This window comes from Catharus ustulatus, chromosome 1 (assembly GCF_009819885.2).
Source record: "Catharus ustulatus isolate bCatUst1 chromosome 1, bCatUst1.pri.v2, whole genome shotgun sequence".
In the NCBI taxonomy this organism is placed as follows: Eukaryota; Metazoa; Chordata; class Aves; order Passeriformes; family Turdidae; genus Catharus; species Catharus ustulatus.
Window position 1 is genome coordinate 120,756,260 of NC_046221.1, and position 26,758 is coordinate 120,783,017.

General features: G+C 37.5%; 1 protein-coding gene across 1 annotated transcript in view; it reads left to right on the top strand.

Annotated features, from left to right (window-relative positions):
* XKR4 (XK related 4) overlaps positions 1–26,758 on the top strand; it is a 214,643-nt gene that overhangs the window by 56,366 nt on the left and 131,519 nt on the right. The window lies entirely within an intron of this gene.

The following is a 26,758-nucleotide window of genomic DNA, read 5'->3' on the forward strand; positions in this document are numbered from 1 at the left end:
TTGAGGAAATTTACATTAAAAGGTGCCTATTTATTGGCTCATTCATTATGCTTATCTTGGAAGGGGCTCATATGGCTACTTAGGGCCTGGAATTAGAAAAAAATTCTGCCCATACAGAATAGCATTTGGGATTTTGGTGTGTTTCCCCAAGTGACTACACTAGTTCCTTGATACTGTTTAATGTGTTTTTCTCAAAAGAGGAACAAAACTAATTGCTGAGACCTTTGTGTCCTAGGGGATGTGTCATGGACAGAGAAAAATATTCTTCACAGCCATTACCTTCCCATAGTTATTTCTTGCCAGACCCTCAAGGATAAGCTGTCACTGTCCGTATACAACAGATTATATAAGATCATCATTTTCCACTCCATATAAGATGTCACTGTGAAAGCTATATTCTGATATTAAATAAAAATACTTTGTTCTATATTACATCTTTCATCCAAAGACATGAAAGTGCTCTCCAGTGTTATTATTCATGTTGAACAGAAGATTAAAATGAGCCATGCAAGGGTGAGGCAATCTGCCCAAGGTTACAGGGAGTTATCAGTTGTTATTCCAGTCCAAGACCTCTGCTCAAGTATAAGCAAAAGCTGATGTTTTAGTTATGCAATTTAGTGCAGGAAAATTCTCCTTCTTGTGTAGCATTAACACAGCAGGAGGAGTTGGGGAGCTTACATGTCAGTAGTTGGGATCAGATTACAAGATAGGGCTTTAATAAGTATCTGTGGTGTAAATCCAGTAAACATGCAAATATATTTGTTGGGCAGAAGTGTAGCTAGGTTTTACAGAATACAAATTAATACAAGATGTAGGTGCAGACAAAATTTTTTCAGTGGTCATTTGTCAAAACTTGCAAAACTTAGGCTAAACTCTTTGCTAATCTAGCTAAAATGTTTCGTGCAATTTTTAGTAAATTCTTTTATTTTTGAGTGGCATTATCCTCCCTTTGAATGCTCATCAGAGGTTTATACTATGTTTTGTGTACTCACCCACTCTCTTGGATCACCAAACAGAAAAGAAAGACCTATTATTTTTAGTGTAGTAACTCAGGAAAAAAAAATTACAAGAATAATTTTACTTGGAAGTAACCAAAATAATTTTAGTATATTTTTGACAGATAACCAGTAGATGTATTGTACATGATGCAAACAGGTTTATAATATTTAGAGGTATACTTTAAGCAACGTTACTAGCATGGTGGAATAATATCTCTGAAACAAAGATAAAGAATTCTTATAGGCACTGAATATCAGTTTGGATGATATTGCCAAGAGCTTTCTGCACCCTTTTTTCTTTGGATTGTATCTTCTGTTCCCGTTTCCACTTATTGCATTAGAGAGCTGACCCCAAAGCCCCTTCCCTGTTCCTTTGCTGGCAAGGAGCCTTGTGCAGCTTGGAAATTGCCACAGCCATCACTAGCTATGATGATTGGCAGAGCCAGGGTAGTCCTGTGCTGTGACCTTCCCTCTTCCCCTGGGTTTTGGGGAATTTTGGCAAGGTCACGCTTCTCTGTGTGCTCCCTCTCCCCAGGCTGGCACTGTGCTCAGAAGGGAGCCGTTCTCCTCTTCCCACATATAGTATATACATCAGCTGACTTACCTGAATGGCTGTCTTAATAATTTACAGTGACTTTTGGGGTTTGAGAAATGTATGCCACATAGCATGCTAATCTACTCTATTAATGTGAGTGATAAATTAGGCTTACAGTCTCACTCTACTGGCTGGAAAAAGACCTTTCTCATGCACTCAGTGCATTCCTCTTTACCCAGCCTTTCAAAAAACCTCAATTTAGAACATTTCCATAATTCTGAGGTTTTTAGAGTAGTGGAATTTTAAGAGCTCTGCAAAGCTTTTTTTCACCAGCCATCACATGTCCTAAATTTCAAGATAATACATCAATTTTATCATGAAGTAATAATCTTAGAACCATAATAGGTGCAAAACACACAGAGATATTTCTGGAGAAGAAAAAATAAACAAAATAAGACTTCATTTTAATGTTAGAATGACTTCTGGCATCCACACAGGTCTGTCTTCTACAATGTTAGCACCTTTACTAATAGCAGATAACAAGGCTCATCAACAGAGGGACTTGAATCCTGTAGAAATGAAATTGCAGCATTTAGACACTATTGAGATTAAAATTTGCTGAACTTACATCAGGTAACTGATACATTTACCTTCCTGCCATGGAATCCAACTATCCTCCTCCTTAAGATGCTAGCCTTGACTTGTCTGACCTTTTGGAGGATTGTCAGTGCACCCATCTGAAACTTCTGCTTTTCATTATGCTAAATAAGTTTTAAATAAATAATATTTTTACTGAAGAATCTGACTTGTACAGAAATATATATCTGCAGTAGTTTTGCAGGATAGTTATATGTAGGACAGAGAGAGACAACTTTTACAATCCAGTGATGATATTGCTTAGTAGTACTCCTTGTGTTAGCTTAAGTTACTTTTTAATGCTCTCACTACCATTTCAGCCTTGATCAGTGTCCTTTGCCAAGCAATCAATACAGAAAGTAATTACAAATCCCAACAAATGCATGAGCCAAGCAAAACCTGTGCCTGCTATTACCCTGCTCATTTCATTAGCCCTCATGGTCTAGCACATGCTTAAGTGCTCATGTCAAGCTTCGTGGACTTGAGGACGTTCCCTCCTTTGCTTCCCATTTTCCTTTGATGACTTTGTTTTTACAGCCTGTGGACTCGTGGGGTCAGGAATCACCACATAGGGTGTGTAGAGAACGGCCCAAGAACTTGAAGAAGCACAGCTGTGTGAGTTAGGAGATTAAAGAGTCCTGCTAATGCAATTAGAGTGCACACACTCAGATCAGGTTCAATCATTTAGCTTTGGTTCAGTGTCTCTGGGTGGTGCTGCCTTGCTTTGGCTTTCCAGTGTTCATCTGACTACAACAGTCTCTGTATCAGATGTGATCATGATGCATAACAAAAGCTTGACCTAGCATACATTGAGCAAGTATGATTTGTAGGATTTTTAAATATAATGTGGTCCAATGCAAGATGACTGCACAATGACTTTTTAAATTAACAGGACTTCTAACAAGGAAAATAGATTATTCTGTGTAACACTGTGCCTATAATACAATCTTCTTTCCACATAGGAGCTCAGTCCTGAAAACTGCTGGGGAAGATACTTAATAGTGGTCATACACATTAGGGATGGGCTATACACAGATAACATTGTAAATAATGGTATATTAAATCTCATGCTTTTCATTTCTACATTTTCTTACTGGAAAGAAAGAAAAATTATTTATTGCCTATTGATATAATGAGGTTGTACAAGCCAATAGTTATTACTATTCACCACAGTGCATTAGCGGTATACAGGAATAAACCATGAGGCGTTTGTCAGCTAGACTATTCCTTGCTTTACAGATTTTAATGCTTGAACATTTATCTAGAAGTTACCTAAGTGTGCTCCAAGAATCTAATCCCTGAAGGTGAGGTGAAAAGAGCTTTCTGTTAGACGTCATTCAGCCAGAGCTGCAGAATGAAGGGTGACAGCATCATGTGAGAGCCATTCACCCGAACTGTCATTTTACATTTCCAGGAGGAAAAAGATTTAAACATCCACTTTATATGTGTGATTGTTTTCTTATCTTTTTTCTCTTCTCTCTTGACCCTTCTGGAATATATTTTCTTCACTTTTTCTTTGGGGCAAAGCCTTAGCACCCTGCAGGTTTTCTGTCAGACACTATGGGTTGCACTTGTGACCCAGCTGAGTGAACTGTGAATGTGTGACTAGATAAACGTCTGAATCCTCACTAAATAACAGCTGTTCTCCACTAGTACAATGCCAGTTACTGAAACAGAATTACTGCAGGTTTGTAGTGAAATATGTGTTGTAAGAAAATTGATCCAAAAATTATCCGTGCCAATACCTTACCTATTAGAATAAAACAAATTATATCAAATCTGTCGACGTGTGACTTACATCCTACTCCTCTTTCTCCAGCCTGCAGAGAGGAATGCAATACAGACTGAGGAGAGAATGCAGTTTCAAAAATCTTCTGGAGTTATAGTTTTGCTTATTTCTTGCCACAAAGCACATTCATGTGGCTGGTGGTGGTACCAATGCATCTCGTGGCATTTAATAGTTCACAATTTGAAGAAGAAGCACATACTGCTTTTGAGAGTGTGGGTCCAGAAAAAGGGGCCCTTACCTCTTTCCAACCTGATCTACCCCCTCCATTACGTTCACTCATCACATCTGGGTCTTTAGTGAGGCAGTCTTTCTAGATGAACCCTCTCTGGTAGTATTGAGTTGCAATGTAAATTGTGACAGAGCTGCTGTGAGACTCTCTTCACCATATTCTGAATTCATATATTGTGACATGGAGCTGGTTTACTGGATTCTTATAAAAAATGCTTAACCATGTCTTTTAGCACCACTTCTCAAGTTGTGCACTACTAAAAAGAAAAAAATACTTGCCAATAGCCTATTTTACAAAGAAAAAATATTGTTGCATTCAATCTGTGTAATAGTTTGTAAAATGAAAGCTGTAGATTATGTTTTAGTCACTGAGGGATTCCAAATAAATTGCTTTGACCAAACTAGGGAAACCTGAGTAAAGTCTGAAAATATTTTCCAAGTCAGAGCTTATCCTTGACTATTTGCAAAGAGCAAAACTGCTTTCTGACTTCAGATAGACCATGGTAGATAGACCCAGAGATGTGCAGTGAAAGAATGAGAAACAATGGATGCAAATCACTGCCAGGCATAAGGAACAAGCTCTTGACCTTAAAGGCAGTCAAACGGGAGGAGGGATTGCACACAGAGCTTGTGAAATCTCCATTCTCAAAGACATTCATAATGTAACTGGAAAAAACCCCAAGCAACCTGATGCAATTTCAAAGTTGCCCCCAGTTAGAAGCACATGATCTCCATTAGTCCTTTTCTACTGGCATTATTTTGTAGTTCCATGATTTTGACTTCTAAACAGAATTTTAAATTTCAGCAGATATCTCCATTTAGCTCTCATTAACATTGAACACCTCATGTATGCAGAGATGTGCACCGTGCTGTGCTTGTGCATGGCTTATGTGTCCAAGGTCACTTGATGGAGAAGGCTTAGGTTGTAGCAGAGGAAAATTTGGATTCTGCTGGGGTTTCTTAAAGCCCAGAGCTGCCAGTTCACACTCTGCTGCACTTCAGCATAACTGGTCCCATCTGCCAGGGCTATGAACCTTTGGAAAACATGACTTGTGGAGCATGACATTCACTGAAGAGTTGTGTCTGGCATATAGGATCCATAGATGAGCATAGGGAGAATTATTAGCACTATTCTGAAAGCTCAAACCAGGGAGCCATATTCAGCATGCCAGACGGAGGCACCTGCTCCTCTTGGTGGCTGGTAACAGAGAGGGAGACTGAAGAAGTAGCAGTGAGTCTCTTGCTGAATGCAGATTGCACAAGCCAGTTTGCTCTGGCTGTGTTTCACACAGAAGTATGTTCCCCTCAGCTGATCCCAAATACTTAATTCAGTCACTGAGTTCACTCTGGAGCAGCTCCACATTCTCTGTCAATGAAGAGTGTCATGCTGTAAAGTGTTTAGCCCCAGTTACCCTGGTTCAGACATTTAGAAGAGTTCTGCAGGTACAGAAACTGAACTTCTGTTAAGCTTCCATTTGGCACAGGAAAAATGGCATTTTATCCCCGAATTTGTACTGATGTTTGGTGTCATCATGGACTTATTTTCTGCTAAAGTCTCATTGTAGCTAATTCTCATTGTATCCTCACCTAGTCCTCTCTGAAAAGTTAGTTCCAAATATTCTTACAGCTCATGAGCAATGTGGGAGGTGGAGAAGATCCGTACACATATAGTTCATTTCTTTTCTCCTATATCTCCCAAAGGCTTTGAAATTCAAAAGGGGTATCAATTGCATGTCCTCTTGCACGTGTCCTCTTGCTTTTTAGTAGTTAAAAATAGTGATAATTTAATCTCAGAATGTATTCTTACTAAGGTGAGATATTAAATTTGTCAATGCATTGTTTTCAGTCTTTTGTTCAGAAATATATTCTATGATCCAATATGATATCTGAACCTGTAAATATATTTATATACATATATGAATATATAAAACAGCCTTAGGATTAGATAAACATTTTCAAAAACCATTTTTCTTATCTTCAAATATTCTGAAGAAAGTTTTGGTTTGATTTGGCTTTCAGAGTGCTACTATTAGTGCATATCTATACCAGATATGAGAATCATAGATATTGTTATTTTTAGCTAAAACTATAGATTTTTTTTCCATGGGATTCTTTGGTCTACCTTAGGTTGTAAACTCCTCAAGTGGAAACTGTCTTTAGCAATACCACAAAAAAAAAAAGCTCTGATGAGACTTTTGGTATACTATTTACAATAGGGTTAAATAATGCCTGTATTTTTTAAATGAGGCTTACACTGGTGATGGTGGCTTTATTTTGCTTTCTAAAATGATCTTTTCTTCATCAGTCTGCTCTGTGTCTGTATTCAGAGCTAAATTTTAGAATATTCCTTTTAATAAGTGTCATTCTTTTGAAAACTTAGCCTTTCAGTGATGCTGATAGTGATGATGCTTTGCAGGATAACAAGAACATGGGTCTGTCTTGTGTCATGGATAAAGTTATTTAATGAAGTTGTGAATGTCAAAATCTTGCTGATAAATGATCACGATGAACACAGCTTGCTTTTCAAACTCCAGACTTTATTTACAGGCTAACAATAATAGCTGTCTCCTCGACTATGATACTCTTCATCTGTGATCACTGAGAAGCAATAAACATGGGCAAGAGGCATCTTTTGAAATATTATACAATTCAAAGTATGAGACACATGCTAGAGTTCATTCTGGAACTCTTTACAACTCTCTAAATCAGGTGGTGAAATACTGTATGTTTTCAATACAGTGCTGCATGGCTTGCTGAAAACAAACCATGGTAACAAATTTTTTTGAGATTGTTATTGCTCAGTTGTGAATCTGTTTGTCATTCCCACTATTGCCCAAGGAAAGCAGGACTCTTCTAAGACACTGCATGTTGTTAAGTAGAAATTTGACAGGGCACTCACTGGACCTTCAGGAAGTGAAAAAAAGATTTCTGGTAAGGATGAATGAAAAGAGAATTATTTCAATATCGAAGACCTTCCTACTTGGGTAGTATCTTTAATGCTACAGTCCTTTAATCAACTCTTTTCTCTTCCCCTTTGTGTGTCTTGCCAGAAAAACCAAATAAATCAATCTATCCTGTGCTTCACTGTCTCTAAGAATAGAGTTAACTAAATACCAGTACTGGAAAGTGAGATTTACCAATAGAAGTCTCTAAAGCAAGATTATGTTTATTAATAAATAACAACAGTCAATGAATAAAGACATTGGTATAATGGGTGAGTAAGCAAGCTAATCTGTAATTTTACATGTATTTGGTCTAGTAATTCCAGAAGGCACTCTGCCCCAAGATATCTGTGCTACACTACTACTTGGGTTTTTTTGGTCTTACTGAATTTTCCACTGTTCAGATTCACAAATGGGCAAAGATCCTTGCACTGGTGGGAAAATGTACCCTATTTCAGTAAGGGACAGACAGAATTCCCTTTTCCTTCTCAATATTTTCCCATGTGATCTGTATAGCTCCATCTTTGAAGAAGGCTAAAATACTGGCTTAAAAAGAGATCGTTTGCTACCTTCATTTACGGTGGCATAAAAGTCTTAAAATCAATGTAATAATTGCCTGTATAATCAAGCAAAGATGGTCTAGGTCTTGAAGTTGTTGTTTCTGCAGTAACCCTTTAGAAAACAGGATATACTGTGCCCTCTCACTACCTCTGGGTACTCCACCAAGTTAATTTAGGATTAGTTTATATTTATAGCCACAGCACTACATTTTCATTTTATCTTGTGATGATGTTTCTCTAAGCAGTGTACTACCTGTGTGCCTCCTAATCTGCCATGTAATTGTTTGTTTGCTGATTTCTGGTTGAAACTCAGTAGCTGTTGGCTGGATTCTCAGGTAGCATTGATGTTCTTCAGATAGGAATTTAGAGCACCACGTTACTAGCCTTTGATTTTGAAATGCTTTCTCTTCTTATTTAGTATATCTTCAAGGTGCAGGTGATTTTCAGGGTATGCAGCCTCTCTGCTTTATCATCTTGTTTTTGAGGAAAGTTTCAGGACTCTTTATAGAAAATAGGAAACCAGAAAATTATTTTTGTGGGTTATTTCCTTTATGGAGCTTATAACAATGCATTGTTCATGGTGGCAAATTTATGTGTCTCACATGTGAGAAATATTATTTGCTACTGGTAATCTAGGTGCCACGCTTTATGATTCTTTTGTGTGCTTCTCTGAAAACTTCTCCAAGAGGAGCCATCAAGTCCAATCAAACCAGTGGTGTCTGTCCCTCTCCAGCAATAAACAAGAATAACACTTCATGTTTGTGATTTTAACACTGAAATTTTTATGACATTTCACACTTAGAGATAAACTTTAATGATGCACTGGACAGCAATTTTGTTTTAGCCATATAGATAAAGGATTAGATGACAATCAAATTTACTTAAAAATTAAAATCAGTGTGAGCACCATATGCTGGATACTCCAGTTAAGTTAGTGGACTGCCCCTCATTCAGTTGTGTTAGAAGGGTTATGTGGAAAGGATATTTTATGAATGAAAATTTTAACTGGTTTTAACTTTTTCATAGTTTCATAGTTCATAGTTTGAAAAGTTAAGTTTTCAGAAACCAGTGTATCTTTTTCAGGAGGAAAATCAGACCTTCACATTTCAATGGCCAAGGAAAGGAGCTTCCACAGAGTGTTCCAAAAAGGCTGCTGTTTTTAAAAAAATAAACCAGCCCAAACACTAGTTAATTAAACTTCACAGGATGATGCGTGTTCATCTGAGAATTTATTCTGGAAGCTGTAGAATGCATTTCCATATTTAAAGGGAGCATTTATGTGTGATATTACTGAGATTCCTAATTTACCCTTGCCATCTCAGGTAGCACCTAACAGAATGGAACAAAAGGAATATTATTTGGCAATGCAACACCATGAGAATTTTCTGGCATTCAGTATTGTTCTACCTTGTAAAATTTTTTGGTATATATTCAAAGGAGGGTAATAACAGAATTTTGGAACCTCCTTATCAGCATATGGTACAGAATACCAATAAGCCTTCCCTGTTTATTGGAATATTAACTTGAATTTTTCTTATTAGTCTCTAGACTGTGAATGCATGAACTGAAGTTGAACTGCTTTTGATAGTGAACTGTCCAACTCTTCACTTTCTATTCAGATATTCTTCATATCTCTTGGGTTCCTGTGAGACTTTTTGCCTGAAATCCCTTTTTACCTTCAGTTTGATGCATATTTCTTTTGCATTGATCTTTATCAATAAGTATTCTGTTTCATCTACTCATCCACAAGAGATCAGTGCTCTAACTCTTCCTCTCTAAAATTAGGAAATTTGACCTAAATAATCCAGGTATCTAAAACTCTTGCCCTGACCAATGAACCTCATGAAAGCATGATTCATTTAAAGCAGACACCTATCCAGTGTTCTATGTTTATATTTTAAAAGTTGTCTATTTAAGGAAGAGTGATGGAGGTAAATAATTTTAATGTCTATGATTCTTTTATTGAAAGATTTCAGTGTGCAAGAAAGGAAAATGTGGAATTTCAGGAAACCAGAATTCTTTCCTCATTGATAATGGGAGAATTGCACTTTGTTATGGACCTTACTACTTGCTCAACTTTTGATGTAATCAAACAGCATTGGCTGATTTTAGAACAGTTTGGCAGGAAAATGTTATAGACTGAGTCATCTATTGGTCTTAAATTCATCTTGGAGATAAACTACTTCCTTTGAAACCCCATGAAACATTCTTGTGAAGTCTTTAGATGATTTAGAAGTAAATTAAATGCTAATCTTCTGAATGATTCTCTTGGAAGATTGATTCAAGTCCTAGCAGAATTTTTACACTGAGGAAAATTTGTGATTCTGAAATTCTTTAAAGATGATTAAAATTTTGCCATTCATATTGACCAGCTGTGTTAGCACAAAGAGCCAACTCTGACTTCCTCTCCTTTCAGACAGTATTTCAGAGAGAATTGTTTGATTTTGACACAAGAAACAGTGGTGTCTGCCAGACTACATTCACAAAATACCTAGGCAAAATAGAAGGATGTGCAATGAACCTTCCCTGAAATTGTCAACTTTCAGGTGAGGTGACAAAACCATTGAGAGACTTCAGTGGAAAAAATTTCTGCAACATCTATCATATTGAAAAAATGTACCACTTTTTGGTGGTTTTTTGTTGTTTTTTCAGTCTATACTTGTTATTTTCTGCCTTTTTTCTTTTTTCTTTTTGAGTACTAGCTGGGGTATTATTTCCTAAATATTTAATAGGTGTTAGCAAATAATCTCATTATACTGAATGATCCTTTTCTGTGTTGGCAAGATACTGTGAAAGAAGCATCACCTAACTCATCTTGTGGTCCAATAGATAATTCTATTGACTGAATGCTATAGGCAGTGTTTCTTTGTAAAGAGTGTGTAGCCTGGTAAAAGGAAGATTCTCCTTGGGCTCTGCTTGGGTTTCACAAAGGAGAAAAGTGTTTAGGGAGAGGTGAATTTGGCAAATGTGTTCCACTGTTTGTCCTTTTAGCTGAGGACATGTAAAATTTTATAGGCAGCTTATTAATGAATCATATTTTTAGAAGGACCATTTTTAGAAGTGGTGCATGCAAATTAGATTTTCTGTGTCATGCATTGGGACAGGAAGGGCCAGATTCCCCTTATGTGGCTGGTGCTACCAAAGTAGCTGGACTTAGAGCGGTGCCAAATGGACTGGCCTCTCTCATTCCACTGGCAAGTGAGGATATGAGTCAGAACAGCCAGTAGATGTCAGTAAACACAAATCTGAACGAGAGAAGTCTGAAAATACTCTGCCTTTTGGGGAGTTTGGCTATTCAGTATTGAGTGATTTACATGGATGGTAAAAGTGTCATCAAGTGTCTCATTGATTATTACATTTCTTCTGTATTGGAAGTGTATATGATTAGAATTTTTTATTTTCTTTTTTAACCATCTTTTCAAGGGTAGAGGAAAGAATATTCAGTTTGTGCTGGCAAATTCAATTTAGCAGGTGGGCAAGAGTATTTTTTGGCCCCTTCCAGCTCAGGATACACTATGATTTTATGATACCAGTGCTTGACTTCAATGGCTGGCAAAGGGGAAGAGGAGCTGCAGCAGTAACTCACAGGGGCTTGCCCCTGCCCAAGCCTGAACTTCTTTGTTCAGTAGTGGCCTTCCCTCTACAAAAACAATGAACCATTTAACCTATGTAACTTTGAGGCACTGATAGGAGTTATAGGAATATTTGAGTCTTAAATTGTTTCCTTTCACACTGATCACTGACAGAGTTTAAGACCAGTTTTAACACTGGCGCCGTTCAAAACTGTGTTCAGAGACTCCAGCCTCTAATGCCTTTCCAGTCGCAGAGAGTGAACATCATCAGCAGTTCTTCTGCTGTTAAGAGCATTTTAATGACTCTGATTATGAGAAAAATACTTTTCAGAAGGTTTTAAAGAGCGGCTGAAGGATGCAGCAATGCATTTGTAGTACTTCCACCACATATTATTAATACACTAGGATAACTGTTGAATTAATTAATAATGGATTAGGGCCCTTCCCATGAGGAGAAAGACTATGCACTCTTTTAAATGGACCCATCAGAGAAAGTAATGATGGTACCTGTGTTTAATATAGCACTCATGCTTTGAGTTGGAACCAGTAGGAGTAGAGTCCTGGAGGCCTTACTCACTTCTGTGGATTCATTCAGTGGTCTCCACCTCAGTAAGAAAAAGATGATTTCAGGCCCTTTTAACTGGGTAGTGGCAGCACACTCTTAGCTTTGAAATGCCTCATGCTGAAAGAGGAAAATTATGTGTCTCCCATGTCTGAGTGCATGTTAATCATGAAGCTGTTACTTTATAGACTGGTCTCAGCTGAATATAAAACACAGCTGTGGTTGAAGATGTAATTTAACATACTCCCTCATTGGGAAAAGGAAGGCTGTGTTGAGTTGGATTTTGGAGGCAGGTAGTTCATCTTCGGCAGAGAATGAGGCTTTCTGGATTTTGGTGGCCTGAGATCACAGAATCACAGAATAAACTGAGCTGAAAGGACCCACAAGGATCATCAGTTCCAGCTCCCAGCCCTGCACAGCAGCTCAGTCACGCCGTGTGCTCGAGTACTTCAGTTTAGGAGAGAAACAGGACATCAGCTACAACTCTGCAATAGGTGTTTCTGGCAAATAAATCCTGGGAACTTAATTCTTTAAATGTGTTGGGTTTTTGAATTACTGTGCTGAGACATTTCACCTTGTATTACGTCCTGGATGTGAAACTTTTATGTTTAATGCAGGTTTCTCAATACTACATTCCTATGTTGGCTATTGAGTGGAGGGATTATGGCGCAATGGTGTGTGATTGAGGCCTCTGAACAGTGGACTAGGTTCTGTGAACTGTAGGTGGATTTCTCCTGTGATGTTAATAGAAGATATCCATCCATCCATCCATCCATCCATCCATCCATCCATCCATCCATCCATCCATCCATCCATCCATTTATCAATCTGTGCTAAATGGCAATGGGAAATGCAGAGGAGACTCTATTTTTTCTTACTTCTGTTGCTGCTTTCAGCCTTTGAGAAGGTTATTTTAACTCTGCTTAAGATGTGCTTCAATGACTTCAGGTAAAAGAAGAATGAAATAATTTTTTAATGTACAACTTTTGAAGGACCTCACAGCTGATGCATGCATCTTTTACCCACATACACCATCTCAGCTATCTTACTTCTTTTTTTCATACGTGCAACTAAATTAAAGGAAGTCTGAAGTAATTCATTCAAAACAGAACATTATTTAGCTGCTTGGTTAAGGGTCATCAAAACAAATGGTAAAAAGCAAAAAAGCTTCAAATCACACCTTTGCTTTCACATGAATCTTAATCTTTTCTCCCAATCTTTGGGAAATGCTGTTCAGCTCAACTGCTTTCACAAACAACCCACAAACCACAGATATTGTGATTTTTCCTTTTCAGAACTCTCCCAGGCTTCAGGTGATAGCCCCATTCATCTTCATCACTAGTCTTTCATTTTTGTCTCCCTTCTTCCAAATGGGAAGAAGGGGGGGAAAAAAGTATTTGCTAGAGTAGTTATAGTCAAGCAGCAATTAATATTAATTAATATTAATACAATTAATAGCTCCAGGCACCATTCAATGAAAAGACTTCATTTCTGATTTTGTTCAGTTTCCTGATACCTTCATCTACACTAACCTCCTGTACTTCAAAACTACTTGACCACATAAACTGAGGTGCTTATGATGTATTTTTTACATCTAATGTAAGTATTTAAATGATGCAAGTCTTGTTTTCCTTTCTCCTCACTCTATTTTTCTTCTCCCTGTATCTCTTACTTGTTGATTTGATTTGATAGAATTCATGTGCCCTTTGCATATATTTCTCTTAACATATGTTTTCAGAGATTTAAACTGAATAAGCAAATGCCTATTTTTGGTCCATCAAGATTTAAGGTGAGAGAAAATCCTGACCTTAGGTTTTTCCATAAGTTACATTAGCCTTACTAGAATTGAAACCTGCATGTTGAGTTACATCCATGTGAAAGCAAAAGCAATTCTTTTTCCTTTACTTCTAGATTTTAGTTCATCTTAAAAGGGAAAAAGGTAAAAAATTATTACTTTTGTGTATATATATATATGGGTTTTCTATTTACAATGTGTCTTTTGCTTGCAATTTTACAAGAGTCTGGTAGGGAAAGAAAGAAAAAGCCAGGAAGTCTCACAACCAATTTTGTAAGAAGAAATCAAATACAGACTGCAAATTGAACTCACACAAATGAACACATGTCAGGTAGGATTGTGTTGGATGCGCTGCTCTGAGTGAGCTGAATGCAATGCAAATGTCTGTATTAGCCACTGTCAGTCAGATGGAAACGTGTCTTGTTGGGTGCCTTTCGTCAGGAAGGTGGAATGAACGAACTTGGAACAAGGGTCATCCATTAGAGTTGCTGAAGAGAGTGAGGAGTAGATAAGAGTTTCAAAATGATTGAACGGTGTGTGATTATAGCAGTGGAAAAAACATCCAAGAAGATTACATTTCAGGAAGGTCTGAAATAATGTTGCAGCATAAAGGAAAAGTACAGTCTACTAAATGCAGTGAAAGTAACAGAGACTAAATTCACAACAGTGCTTTGTAAATTATACACATAACTAAACCAGCAAACTAGCTTTTTATGTTTAGAAAAATATGTGTACCTGAAGATTTGAAAACGGCAAGTCGAAGGTATGCCTATCAGTTTCTGAGTTTCCCTATAAATTACAGGTTTTTTATTTCTATTCTTTTTTCTCTTTTTCCTGAAATTGATATTCTAATGGCGACACTGCAAATGGAAAAAAAAAATTATCTGCCTTTCATTCGGGCATGAGGAAGTTGAAATCACTTCAGTATTTCAGCAAAATGCAACCTTTCTTCGAACATGAGAGCATATTGTATATACATTTTGCAACTATTACAAAGAAGTCAGCTTTAGATATATTTCTTACAAATCTTCTGTTTTGACCATTTTTCAGTTCAAAGAAGTACCTTTTCTTAGATTTAAACTGCTTGCATTTTTATCACCTGTTGCTTAAGCTATTTTCCCATTGAGACCACAGAGTGCACCGAAAAAGAAGGCATTATTGCTGCTAACAGAGAGGCACACTGAAAACTAATTTAGTTCTCATGGTATATTTGCCCAAAGAGAAATAGAACCAAACTTCAGAAGTAATCAGGATTTTTGAAGAGAAGCAAGTCAATATGTGAGTGAAAGCTGCAGCCTCTTATTCAAGCACAGGAGGTCCTATTGGCCTTTTATTCTCTGTGGGGTGCTCTGTTCATGTAAGACTGGAATGCAAGAAATCAGCAGTGGAACATGGCCCAGCCAGCTCCTCCCTTGAGAGGCACTACAGCCATGGGTTGCTCTCTGAAGATGCAGCTGTAGAATGTGCCTCAGGATCTTCAACAGAAGCTGTGAAATAGCCTTGCCCTCTCCTGTGAGGCAGAGGTTAGCCTACATAGCATAGAATATGTGACTGAAGCCTGTTTGGGCTTCAACAGAAAGGGTACAGAAATTTACTTAAGACATAATATAATTCTATCCAGGTGCTGCATAACAGTATTTCAGAGTCCTTTTTACATGTTTGGGTCTTTAACTAGTCTAGGAAAAAGAAAATAGCTGGAAGTGCAGCCATCTTATTGGGTCGGTACCCACAATCGAATTATTATTTGTGTGCTTAATGTATCAATATTGCAGCAGACTTAGATAATTTAGTAAAACACTCTCCTTATTTTCCTCATTAACAATGTCTTTATATGTGCACTATTTACATGTCCTCTCTGTCCTTAGTCCGTCTTGAATAAGTCTTTCAGCTTTTCCTTGCAATGTTGTGTTTCCAAACATCGTACCTAACAATTTCTGCTGCTGTCTTCTGAATTCTTCCCAGTCTGCCTGTCACTGCCTTACTATGTTTTGGGCAATAACAGACATGGCATTCCAGCTGTGTCAGCACTAATTAAGCAGACCAGAAGGTTTTCTTCTGGATACATATGTGCAACATCATCATGCTCATAGTTCCTGTTTGTCCATAATCTGCTATCATTCCTGATCCCACTACTGTCTAGCAAGCTGTTACTCATTTATTGATGTACTTCATACTTTTTGCCAAGCATATCTTGGATCTCATAGGATCCAATTCAGGCTATTTCTTGGAATTCCTGGTACCACTGAGTTTTCATCTTTCCTCTGGAATATCTGCAATTCTTGCCCCTTTTGTTCCATCATCCATTGAAAAAGACTGATATGGGTTTCAGGCGAAACCACACAGAAGTCTTTTTGGACAACAATTCCATTTTCACCAAACTGTATTTTTAGAGATCTTTGGGAGAGCTTTTTTCAAGCAGAAAATGCCCCATTATGAGGATTTCATCTAGACCATGTTTTCTAAGTCTATGGGAGTGCCATACTGCTTTCTTCATATTATGGGTTGTTTTACATAAACTTAACCTTAATGACCTACTTAAGAGTGGAATTTAGTTTAGGAGATAGAGGATTCTGTTATATTTTGGGGAGTTAGCAAAAAATGCTCGGAGTGCTGCAGTACTAAGCCACAAATTGAATGTTCTATTTAAATCTTTCTGCAAGAAATCTGCTGTAACCCAGAACCAGGACATGCATATTCCAAATCTTGTCAGAGTCTGATTCACTCAGAAATTTTAAAACTTTTTTTTTGGAAGTCGAGAGAGGTTTCAGTCATTTTAAATTTATTTTATTCTGTAAGTATTTTAGGCACTCAGTGAAGCAAGTGCCAGGTTATTATTGTGGTGCAGGCTATACTGAAATAGAAAAATTGCTGAATGCTGAAATTTCCATAAATCTATTTTCTTGAATGTATGGAAAACAGTCACACTTTTGGAAAGCCAATGTTTTGAATAAAAAGTGAACTAAAAACATTTTAATTCTATTTAAAAATTTATGTGGATATTCTTGGCTTGTTTTGTTTTTCGTAAGGCAAAGTGTCATTAATTCCAGCATAGCATTTTCAGTAAGTCCTTTAGTCAGTAAGATCTGTGTGGCACAACAGCAGAGTTTAGATGTCATTTATAAGTAAACCCAGCATACAGCTGACAAAACCACCAGGTATACTAGCAAATTGGCTGGAATTCCTGGATTCAGATCTCTGGATGAGGTAATGGTTTTTGGCTTGACAGGTTATGCTGCAGAAATGACATTTTTTGCTTTCAGCTTATGCAGAGCAGTAGCTTTAATATTTGCAGAACATTCTTACCCTTGTGTGTTAAAACCATTCTTTAATGTTTTGGGTTTTCTTTGTCAGGTCCTGCTTCAATCAGTTTTACTGGAACTTGAAATGCAAATGTTTTGAGACTTTTCAGAAATATTTTTTATCAAAGGGCATGAAGGTATATTCAAAAAGTTCATTCATGGTTACATGCATCATTCATGATTTTTATTCATATATAATCTTCTTGTTTTGAAAGCTAGCTTCCAAATATTCCATTGTGTAGAAAATGCCCTAGAGCACATTCCTTTTACAAGTAATACAGTCTTTTATAGGTCGCTTCTAATTTGGACACTTCACTGAACACAGCTGCCACAATTAGAGTCAAATTTGTGATTTTCTTCATTGTATGGTACCAGTGTGAATGATACATAAACACAGCTGGCCTGAATGCAGATTTCTTCACATGATGATGCCTATCAGCAGCAGCAGTATTTCTGAGGCACTGACCCACAGAGGCCAAATTAAAAATCAAATTAAGCGTCATAAATGCAACTTCATTACCATTCATGCTTTGAAAATTATGAACTGATATGATTTATATAAGAAAACTGACTGAATGTCCCCAGCTGAAGAACTGCACAGGTCAACAAAAGTTTTCTTCATTCACAAAGTAATTTAGGCATAAACAATCCCCAGCTCCTGCAGATATAAGTATTCTTTCAATAAAGGATGATACTGTAAGAAAGTCTCTTTCCTTGTGTGTGTGCTATTGAATAAAAATACCAATTTTCACTAAAATGGCATGAAAGTTCTGTTAAATTTATTTTAAAGATGTTTATTTGTACATGCACATGTGCCAGGCTTTACAGTGACCAGCAGAAACTGCTTATTCTGGGAACTTAATGTCAACAGATTTTTCTACAGATAGTGTCTGTGGATTGTCTTTCCAAAATTTCAACAGGATTTGGAGTGTGTTTAGAATAAAATTATTCTGCCATCAAAAAGTGGTAGTAGGGGGAGAGACTACAAGGAGAATCAAGAGTAAGAAAGTTAACAGTGCAGCAGAAGGAGCCAAACAATGAGCACATTACCAAATTTCTTAGAGTGAGAGAGGGAGATGGAGTGAATTTGGACCTTGCAGTAACAGAGCTTAGGCTTCTTCTGTAAAACGGCTTTCAATCTTCTGTGAAATTTGAAAGTTTCTGAATGGCACAGCTCAGAAGAAGAGTTTCAGGCTGAAGACAGCTAAATTGTCCTTTGTGAACCTGGATTCTATATCTGCCATAAGCTCTATAGAATACCAGATAAATCTTTTAAACCAGACCTCCACAAATGGACACTGATTGCTTCTGTTGTTTTTTTCTGGGTACTCAGCAGAATTCATTGAGTCTTGTTTATGCCCACTCAAGGTGAGTGGAAACTTATACTTGAATGTCCAGGCAGTTCCTAACGTGCCAAATAGGAGGAGTTATACTTCTATATATATAGTCAGAGAAATGCTCAAAAATAAATCAGTTAATATACATGAATAATTTGAGTATCACAGTAAAGAGCGCTGCTGAAAAGGGAGTGAGGATGCTGACTCTTACTGGAGCAAGGATGCTCAGGAAGCAGTAAATACGATGGCACAGGACCACAAATCAATCCTGGAAGATGAAACAAAAGAGAAACTGAAGCTTGTCCAGCTGATTTTTAGCAGAGCACTCTTCCCTCCTGTTAACTGAATACAACAGTGGTCCTGAGGGAAAAAATAGAGCGTGAATGTGTAATTACAAGCCTGTATCATAATGTGTATATCCAAAGGGACTGGATTAATTTTGAACAGGCAACCTTTCTTCTGACATTGCCAAACTGAAATGCATGATTAGGAGGGGGGAGCAGAGGAACTGCTCTTTTGGTAGCACTCCCCTGTTTAAAAAAAAAAAAAGTACTCATCTCTGAGGCATTTATTTACACAAAATAACATCCCTGCTTGTTTCAGTCCTGGAGTTTTAGGTTTGATAGCTTATTTTACTGATGCTGTAATATTTGTGTTTAATGTAGCAATGTATTAATTATTTCAACAACCTGAACTTCAGGTTAAACAGGTATTTAGCAAGTGAGAAGCAATGTATGTAGGACAAACCAAAATAAAGCAACAATTTTCTTCATCGTCTGCAGGGCCAAGCAGAATAAAATTACTTGTTTAATATTCAAATCTGCTATGAGACACTCTTAGCAGTCCTTTCTCCAACAACTCTGAGAACTTCCTCAGAGACCCAGGATGCTCAGGAGTGGGAGGAGGCATTTCTATTTCTCTTTGTTATGAGGTGCTCTGTGAGGTTACTGTGTGGAGCAATGGGTATTTTCATTAGGGGTGGCTGAAGGTGGGAATCCCACATCAGTCTGTGTCTCTTGTGGCCTCTGTGTGTCCATGGCTCAGTGCTCTGAGATCCTCCAGGGTCCTTTCCAGTAGTGTCAATCCAGGAAGACAATGCAAGGTCACTTGATGACTGTGAACATCCAGGTGAATAAGCCTGGGTTTTAATTTATACAGATGTCTTACTGTGCTACCCTGTGCTTAAAATTCCAGATGATCCACAACAGAGATTGGTTTAGGTTTTGGTTTTGGTATCTTTCACCTGCTGTATCGATCCTGTGAGCAGCACTGTTAGCCTTGTCCAGCATTCTTTCCAGAATATTCTGATGATCCACTCAGTTCAGTACAACATGTAATTCTTTTACACCTACACTTGAACTTTGGGACAAATATTTAGCAAGAAAATAAAAATGTTAATTAAAACCTAGAGCACTTAATGTAATCACCTTGGTTTTGCAGAGTTGTTCCTCTAGGAGAGGAAAATTTTCTTTATTTTCAGTTCAGAATTAATTATGATGGTTTTTTTCAATTTTTATTGATGCAATGTTTATAAAAAGGAGTTTAAATCCCTGTTAAGGTATCTGTTTTACAGTCGAATTCAAGATTAAGTGGGAGATTTTTAGCTTTCACTTTCAGTCATCATAATTTTTCTTTTCAAGATACACACTGGAGCAGCTCCCACAAGCAGAGTTATAGAGTAAGTGTACAGCAATTGTAGCTCACACTGCTATTTGCTTTTTCTTTATGAAGGAAAAAGTGCTGTGATAGGGATTTCTTCCCATTACCCCATATTTATGGCTTAGATTCCTCCGTGACAAGAAAGACTTTCCCCAGACTGCCAGAATGTCTGCCTGCTTCATATTCTTATCTTAATGTCCCTGGATTTGATCTAGCTGCTATAAAATCGCATTAAGAGCAGTCCAGCCAGAAGAGGACAATGCCAGGTGGGGTTTGTGACACACTTCCATAGACATTACAGCCATTCTATCCCATAGAGGGATGAGCAGTATGTTCATATAGACTTTTTCCTTTCTGGTGGGCTCTAAGGTCATGCAATACAGTGTGTGTCATGGAATAGATAACTTTGAAATGTCCTGTGAAGATGGTAAAATTATTAACATTTCAACAGAGGGATGGAGAGGGAGGGGCTCTGTATCAAATGAGCTTCTGTGGTTTCCATTGTGCCCAGCCTTTTGTCTAGCCTTGCCACAATCTGGTTTCTTTTGCATGCATTTGTATTTGGTTCAGAGATTTTTATGAAAAGTAGAATGGAATATTCTGCTTTAAAATAATGCTGTCTAAATCTCCTATTTTAGAAAAATATTTTGTATTCTCATGGTCAGTGACATTTCAGCATTTAAATTTATTAACGGTAACTTTATTGTTTCCTCTTAGGGACAGCAATGAAAAGCAAAAGGACATAATGGCAGTCAGGCTTGAATGCTGAAGTAGAATGGGCTGAGATATGTAGCAAGCCAAAGTTTTGATTAAATCTGAATTCACATTACTAGTGCAGCATTGCCAAACAAGATCATATACTTAAATGATAAAAGCAAATTCGACTACAGTCTCATCTACTGTGTGATGTGCTGACTATAAATGTATTTCAGGTGTTTGATGGCTGGAATAAAGAGAAGGGCTCCTTTCATGAATAAATGTTTCAGTCTTCCCAGGACAATCTTTCCAGCATGCCTCTGAAAAACCACTTTCCTATGAGATCCTCCTGAAAACTAAGTACTCTTCCTAATGGTCATAGCTTTCTCTTTCTATCCTTTGCAATTTTTTTTTTTGTTGGGTTTTTTACAGAGAGTGAGGTTTGGTTGGCTTTTTCCTTTTATGGTGTTTAACTACCAGTCATGAGCAGACATCCCCCCCACCCTGAAAAAGGATATAAGAAGCCAGGAAATACAAAGATGAAGACCATTTTTAGTTTCCTTCTGATTAATAGGAGTTTGACTTAAATCTGCAAATTTGAGACTCAGTGCTGCTGCCAAAAGTTACAGTAATATTATTTTTTCTGTTTCACTGTGTATCCTTCCACTTCAAGTTTATGATTTCTGACTTCTGTTTTCACACTACCCCTTGAATATTTTTTTTTAATATTTATATTCTCCTCTGCTTTAATAAATACAAATCAAAAAGAACCGCAATATAGTTCATTCCTTACTATTTTTTGGCAAAACAAATGTTCTTTGTTACCACTGACAGCAGTATCTGTCATTGAGAGCAGTAGTTAACAGGATCTGGGCATAAATCCCTCTCCTTATTGGGAGAGTTTCAGCCTGTGTCTTTTGCCATTGGAAGTGACCAGTCTCCACAAGATACTGGGAAGACCTTATCTTAGTCCCTCTTCTTGAAAATTGTTCCTTAACCTAACCTGATCTGCACTGAAGGAAGGAAGAGTCTAAGAGCTGAATTCTTTTTATATCAATAGCAGAAATTGAGGAATGAACTGAGGTTATAAGTCCTTACGTGTTTCTCAAGTCTTGTCAATGTAACCCTCTGTTCAGCAGGCAAAGCAAAACATCAGTTCTGCTTTTGTATCGTTCCTTTTTCTTTCACTGAGCTGACAGTAACAGTATTTTCCAATTGTGCTCAAGGACAGAGATGTTTTTTTCAGAAAAGTGTTCTTGTTTCTCTTCCATGAGCACCTCCATTGGTTCACCAATATTCTTTTTGAAAGGAGTAACTAAATCTGTGTACGATGTTGCAGTTGAGAATGACAGAGTTATACAGCAAACTGCATTTGTGATCTTGTAGAAGTGCATGCCCCTATGTGTGAAGCTTCTTGTCTTAATTGGGGTGAGTTCACAGACTGAAAGAAATTCAAGCTCAAATCTTCAGTGGCTTTTGTAGCAAAGATGCTTAAATTAGCAGGTTTATCACTTGATTTTGTGCGTGAGAGTGTTCTGTTTTGGGAGGTGTGATCAACAAAAAATACAGTATGCCTCAGTAAAAGAAAGTACCATTAGGTTTAATGAGTGTAAGCAAGGCATAATATCAGAGATTTTTGAAAGAACAACAGACCTTAATGTATAGATCTGGTTTTTTCCCTTGTCCTACACTACAAAACGTTACTGCTCAGGAGTTCTTTCTCAGGCAGCAGGATAACCAGTATCTGGCCTTTATATAAAGAATTTTTGATTTGTTTTTGTCTTTTTGATATACAAGCTTCTAACCATGGCAAACATGCTCTGTAGCATAACTAGCAGAGTGGGGAGCAAGCTGTTCATGTTTGATAACTCTGAAGCCTCTTAAGCCTTAAAAACGTGTCAGCATATTTTATGTAGAGTTTACATCAGATCTCAGCTTACTACTGATAATTTAAGCAAACATATATATGCATATGAAGTCAGAAACATGACTTCTGGTGAAGCTTTTCTCTGTGAACTTTTATAATACCTTGTGGGCTGCAATTTGGAGTATTTGTTGCTACTTCTTGATTTAAGGACATGAAAAAGAGAGGCTATGATCCAGTCTGCCTAAATCTTGCCTACAATAGGATTAGAATGCTTTAACCCTGCTGAATCCTAGACACTGATCCAGCCTGCTTACTTAGTAAGGCTATTAAATCCAGGAGGCATTGAAATTCATTAGAAGCCTCCCATGTAGTCTGAATGTTCCCCAGGCACTAACATTTTGTCAGTCTGTGTGCACAGAAGAGCCCTTTCTTTCTGGGGAATTGAGTGACAAAAGGTATATTGCAATCTAAGACTAGGCAGAGAGGTACCAAGAGCAAGAAGCTCCAAATATTAGACTGTGTGATACGGGTGTCTGGCTTCATCTTACACCAGGAGAGTGCCAGGAAGGCAGAAAGAGACGAGATCTAAGTTTCTGCCCCTGGTTATCAGCAATATGACAAGGATGTGATTTAATGAGAAATGCATAAATACGTCCTTTCACAACCGAATGTTTTAACTAATAACTTGGACTTGGGCTTTTCCAGCATTTGTTCCCCTTCAGTGTTCTGGACACAGTGACATGGTATTTGGTCGAGTAATCACTAGGCCACTTTTCTGAGACATGACCTCAGCTCTGATCAGTAGCCTGGCATCCAGATCTTCCCTTCTTTCACACATTTTTATTGCCAGTGCAGTTCTGTGAAGTGCCACCACTCTGTGGACTGAATGAATGGAGCACTGCAAAATTTTCCTTTAGTTTTCTGTGATCTCAGTTGAAAGAATGTACCTACACATCATTTAAGCAGAGAGCATTGATGATATCTGGAAATGCCTGAATTCCATATATTGGCAGGGAAAAAGGAAAAATAGATAAGCTAGGGAGCCTGCATACACTTTTACAAGTCTTCAAAGGTATCTGACTCCATTGACTTGTAGAGAGGCTGGGCAAGCTAAACTGCCTTCCCTCGCCAAACACGTAAAACTGAGATGATGCAATATCCAAATTTGAGCAGACTGGATAATACCCTGAAAAACAAAGTTCTGTGGCCAGATGGTTGAATGAAATGGCATGAGTCTCCTGCGGTATGAATATTGCGAATGGCAAAATTTCATGTCACCCTTGCCAAGGAGAAATTTTGTATAATGAACCTTATTGCTGGAGGGAGGAGTCACGTGTACAACCTTTTCTCAGACTCCACATGAACTCCTTCGTCCAGAAGGTGCAACAGTCTATTTATTCCTTCTGCACTGTTTTTAATGTACTGTTCTGTGTGAGCAATACAGCTTGAAAGCAAATTGTTTTGGTGAATCCAGATACATTTCTATATTTCACCACCAATACTTTATCATGATGTTGAGGGACAATGAGCAGCAGATCTGTGTCTGACATATTTTGATATATTACACTACCTCCACAAGCCAATGGATTTTTTAAATGTTATTCCAAGATAACTCCTAACCTAAGATATAGATGAGTGTGTGCTTAAAAGTGTGAACAACTCACACATGGAGGGGGCTCTAAATTTTTAGGAGGGTTGAGAAAGAAGTAGTCATATTTGTTTGGGAGGGGGAGGGGAGTGCTTTGTTTTTCCATCACAATTTTGCTTCTGTTTTCAGGAACTGAAAAAGTTGATGACATTGAGTTGTACATACCTTATCAGATGTGACCTATTTAAAAAATCCCACATGGGCTTCACAAAATACTTTCTCAGAGTAAGGTTTGGTGAAAGCATATCATAGCCTACTGAACAGAGTCTGTTCAGATTCCTTAGGAGTCCTTGAATATTTGCCAGGGTTACCAAATGCACTGTCACTGTCTTGAGCTGAGCTCGCAGGGGCTGCTGTGCTTATGTTCAAATAATTTTTAAATTTTTAAATATGGTGATCCTCCATATGCTGAGGAAGAGTCCTTCTTGTTCTCAGATCCCTTTGGATATGTGGTAGAGAAATTTCTTTTATCTGTATTTTATTCTGAGCTGTTCAAAATATTTAACTTTTTTTTGTCTGGAGTTATCTGAATAGTAGCTGCCCATCTGCAGGAGCACATAAAGATTTTGAGTTAATATCAATTTTTATACAGTGAGATTCCAATGTGTGAGGACTTTAATGAAATCTCTTTTTTATCCTAGTTTCATATAATGATAGTGTTTTTCTTCTAAGAAGGGACATGCAAATTAATTTAAGTTTAAAATGCATAGCAACCTCTAACACTTAAAAATCATTATACTGGCCATCTTTTTCAAGCAGAAAAAAGGACTAGACTACTACTAATCTGCATATACCTTTCATTTTGTGGGCTTATTATTCTAACCTTTAACAGGAAGTTCCTGTATCTTTCTTGAGGTTTGGCCTTGTCATGACATTATGGAGAAGCGGTACAAAAAATTCTACTTTTAAGACATATCACTCCTGTTTTTACAATTTTTTTTTCCTTAATGGTGGATATTAACTCAAAGGTTTTAACACTGTGTTTTCAAGGCACTTAACCACCCTGGTATAAAGTATTTGACATCCCTGTTAGCCCTTGATCATTTGTTAATGTAAAATTTGGCAGGCTGTGTAGCCCAAGACTGAACTTTATGCCTCCTGAAGATTTAAATGTGTTTTTATGGAGGTGGAATTCTCTTCTGATTACTGGTTAAAATAATCATTTGTCTAGACTAAAATAAATGTTTTTCTGATTTTTTCACTTTTGTATGAAATACTGATGATGTTGCTATGAGCCTTTAAGTAATTCTCTGCATGAGTTCATTTCATTCTTAACCTTTTGATTTATGATATAAATAAACTCAATTGACAGTCAGAGACAAGATATTAAAAAAAGTTCATTGAAAAGTCAAGTCACCTCTGCTCTGAAGGCTTCTCAGGTTTGGTCAAGAGCTTTTCCAACAACAAAAAAATCCCTTTCTACCCCTGAGGGTTAGGAGGAGGGTCAGGGAAGGCTGTTGGCTGAAACACAGTGCTTTAAAGGATTGAGTCAGTTCATTTTGGGCCTGGTTTCTTCCTCTTTGCCTCACAGAAATCCTTCTCCATCACTTCTCTGGTCTTCTGCTCAGAGGTGGTCAGAGCTGAGAGATGCTTGGGGAGATGCAGGGTTTTGTCAGCCCCACCAATCCCTTGAGGTAACTGGGAATCAGGGCTGTGAGGAAGCTCATGGGACTGGTCCTGCACACCCTGGCTGTGTGGTGCTGGATCAGGAGGCAGCATAAACATGACAAATAAATTAGAACTAGCTTATATGTAATTTAGGAGAGTTTTGTAGCCTTAGGTCAGCTTCATGCCAGCTGCATAAGGACAGGTGATATTAGCCTGATAAATGTTTATTTCTGTATATTTTCTTACCAGGATGGAGGCTTTATGTGCTTTATTCATTTATATATTGATATTTCTAACTTGGTATTAACAGGAGCTGTAATGCCAAACTGTCAGGATTTATTGTTTATAGCATTTCATAGCTGGGGTCTCTACTTTTGTCTTAATTTTTGATAAGTCTGACTACCATGTGTAGTAATTTTTCTCTCTCCAGTAGGCATTCTGAGAAAGCATCCCTACCCAGAAACATTTATCTTTCCAATTTGAAATGAAGCTTTTCTTAAATATTGACTTTGTCAACAGTATGGGAATTGTGAGTTCTGAACGTCTCTACTGATGAGGTTGATAAAATTAATTTCCTTTAGGGGTGCCATGTCACTGGTTTCAAATGTCCAAGACCCTTTTTGGAAGAAGGTACTGTTCTGTAGTAGCCTTAGAAATTCAGGGTGGCTTTTTCTTTTCCTTTTCTTTATTTAATACCTTATAGCCATCCTGTGGTAGAATTACAGAGACATGGCTCCAGCTGTGCTACTCAGCTTCTGTATGCAGAATTGAAATTGCATATAAATGGTTTAATTGCCCTTCACTTTTTAATATTGCAGACTCAAGCTGTGACTTAATTTTTTAAAAAATCTGTAAATATAGAACCTGCATTTATTAATGCTTTATGCATAGTTGTTCTTATTTATGTTATGGGTTGTGGGCAGAAAGATAAGGTGTGTACCTCAAAAGACCTACTTTTGGTGGATGTAGCTCTTCAAAGCTGGTAATTGACAAGTTTTCATACCTAGGGTGACTCACTGGATTTTGA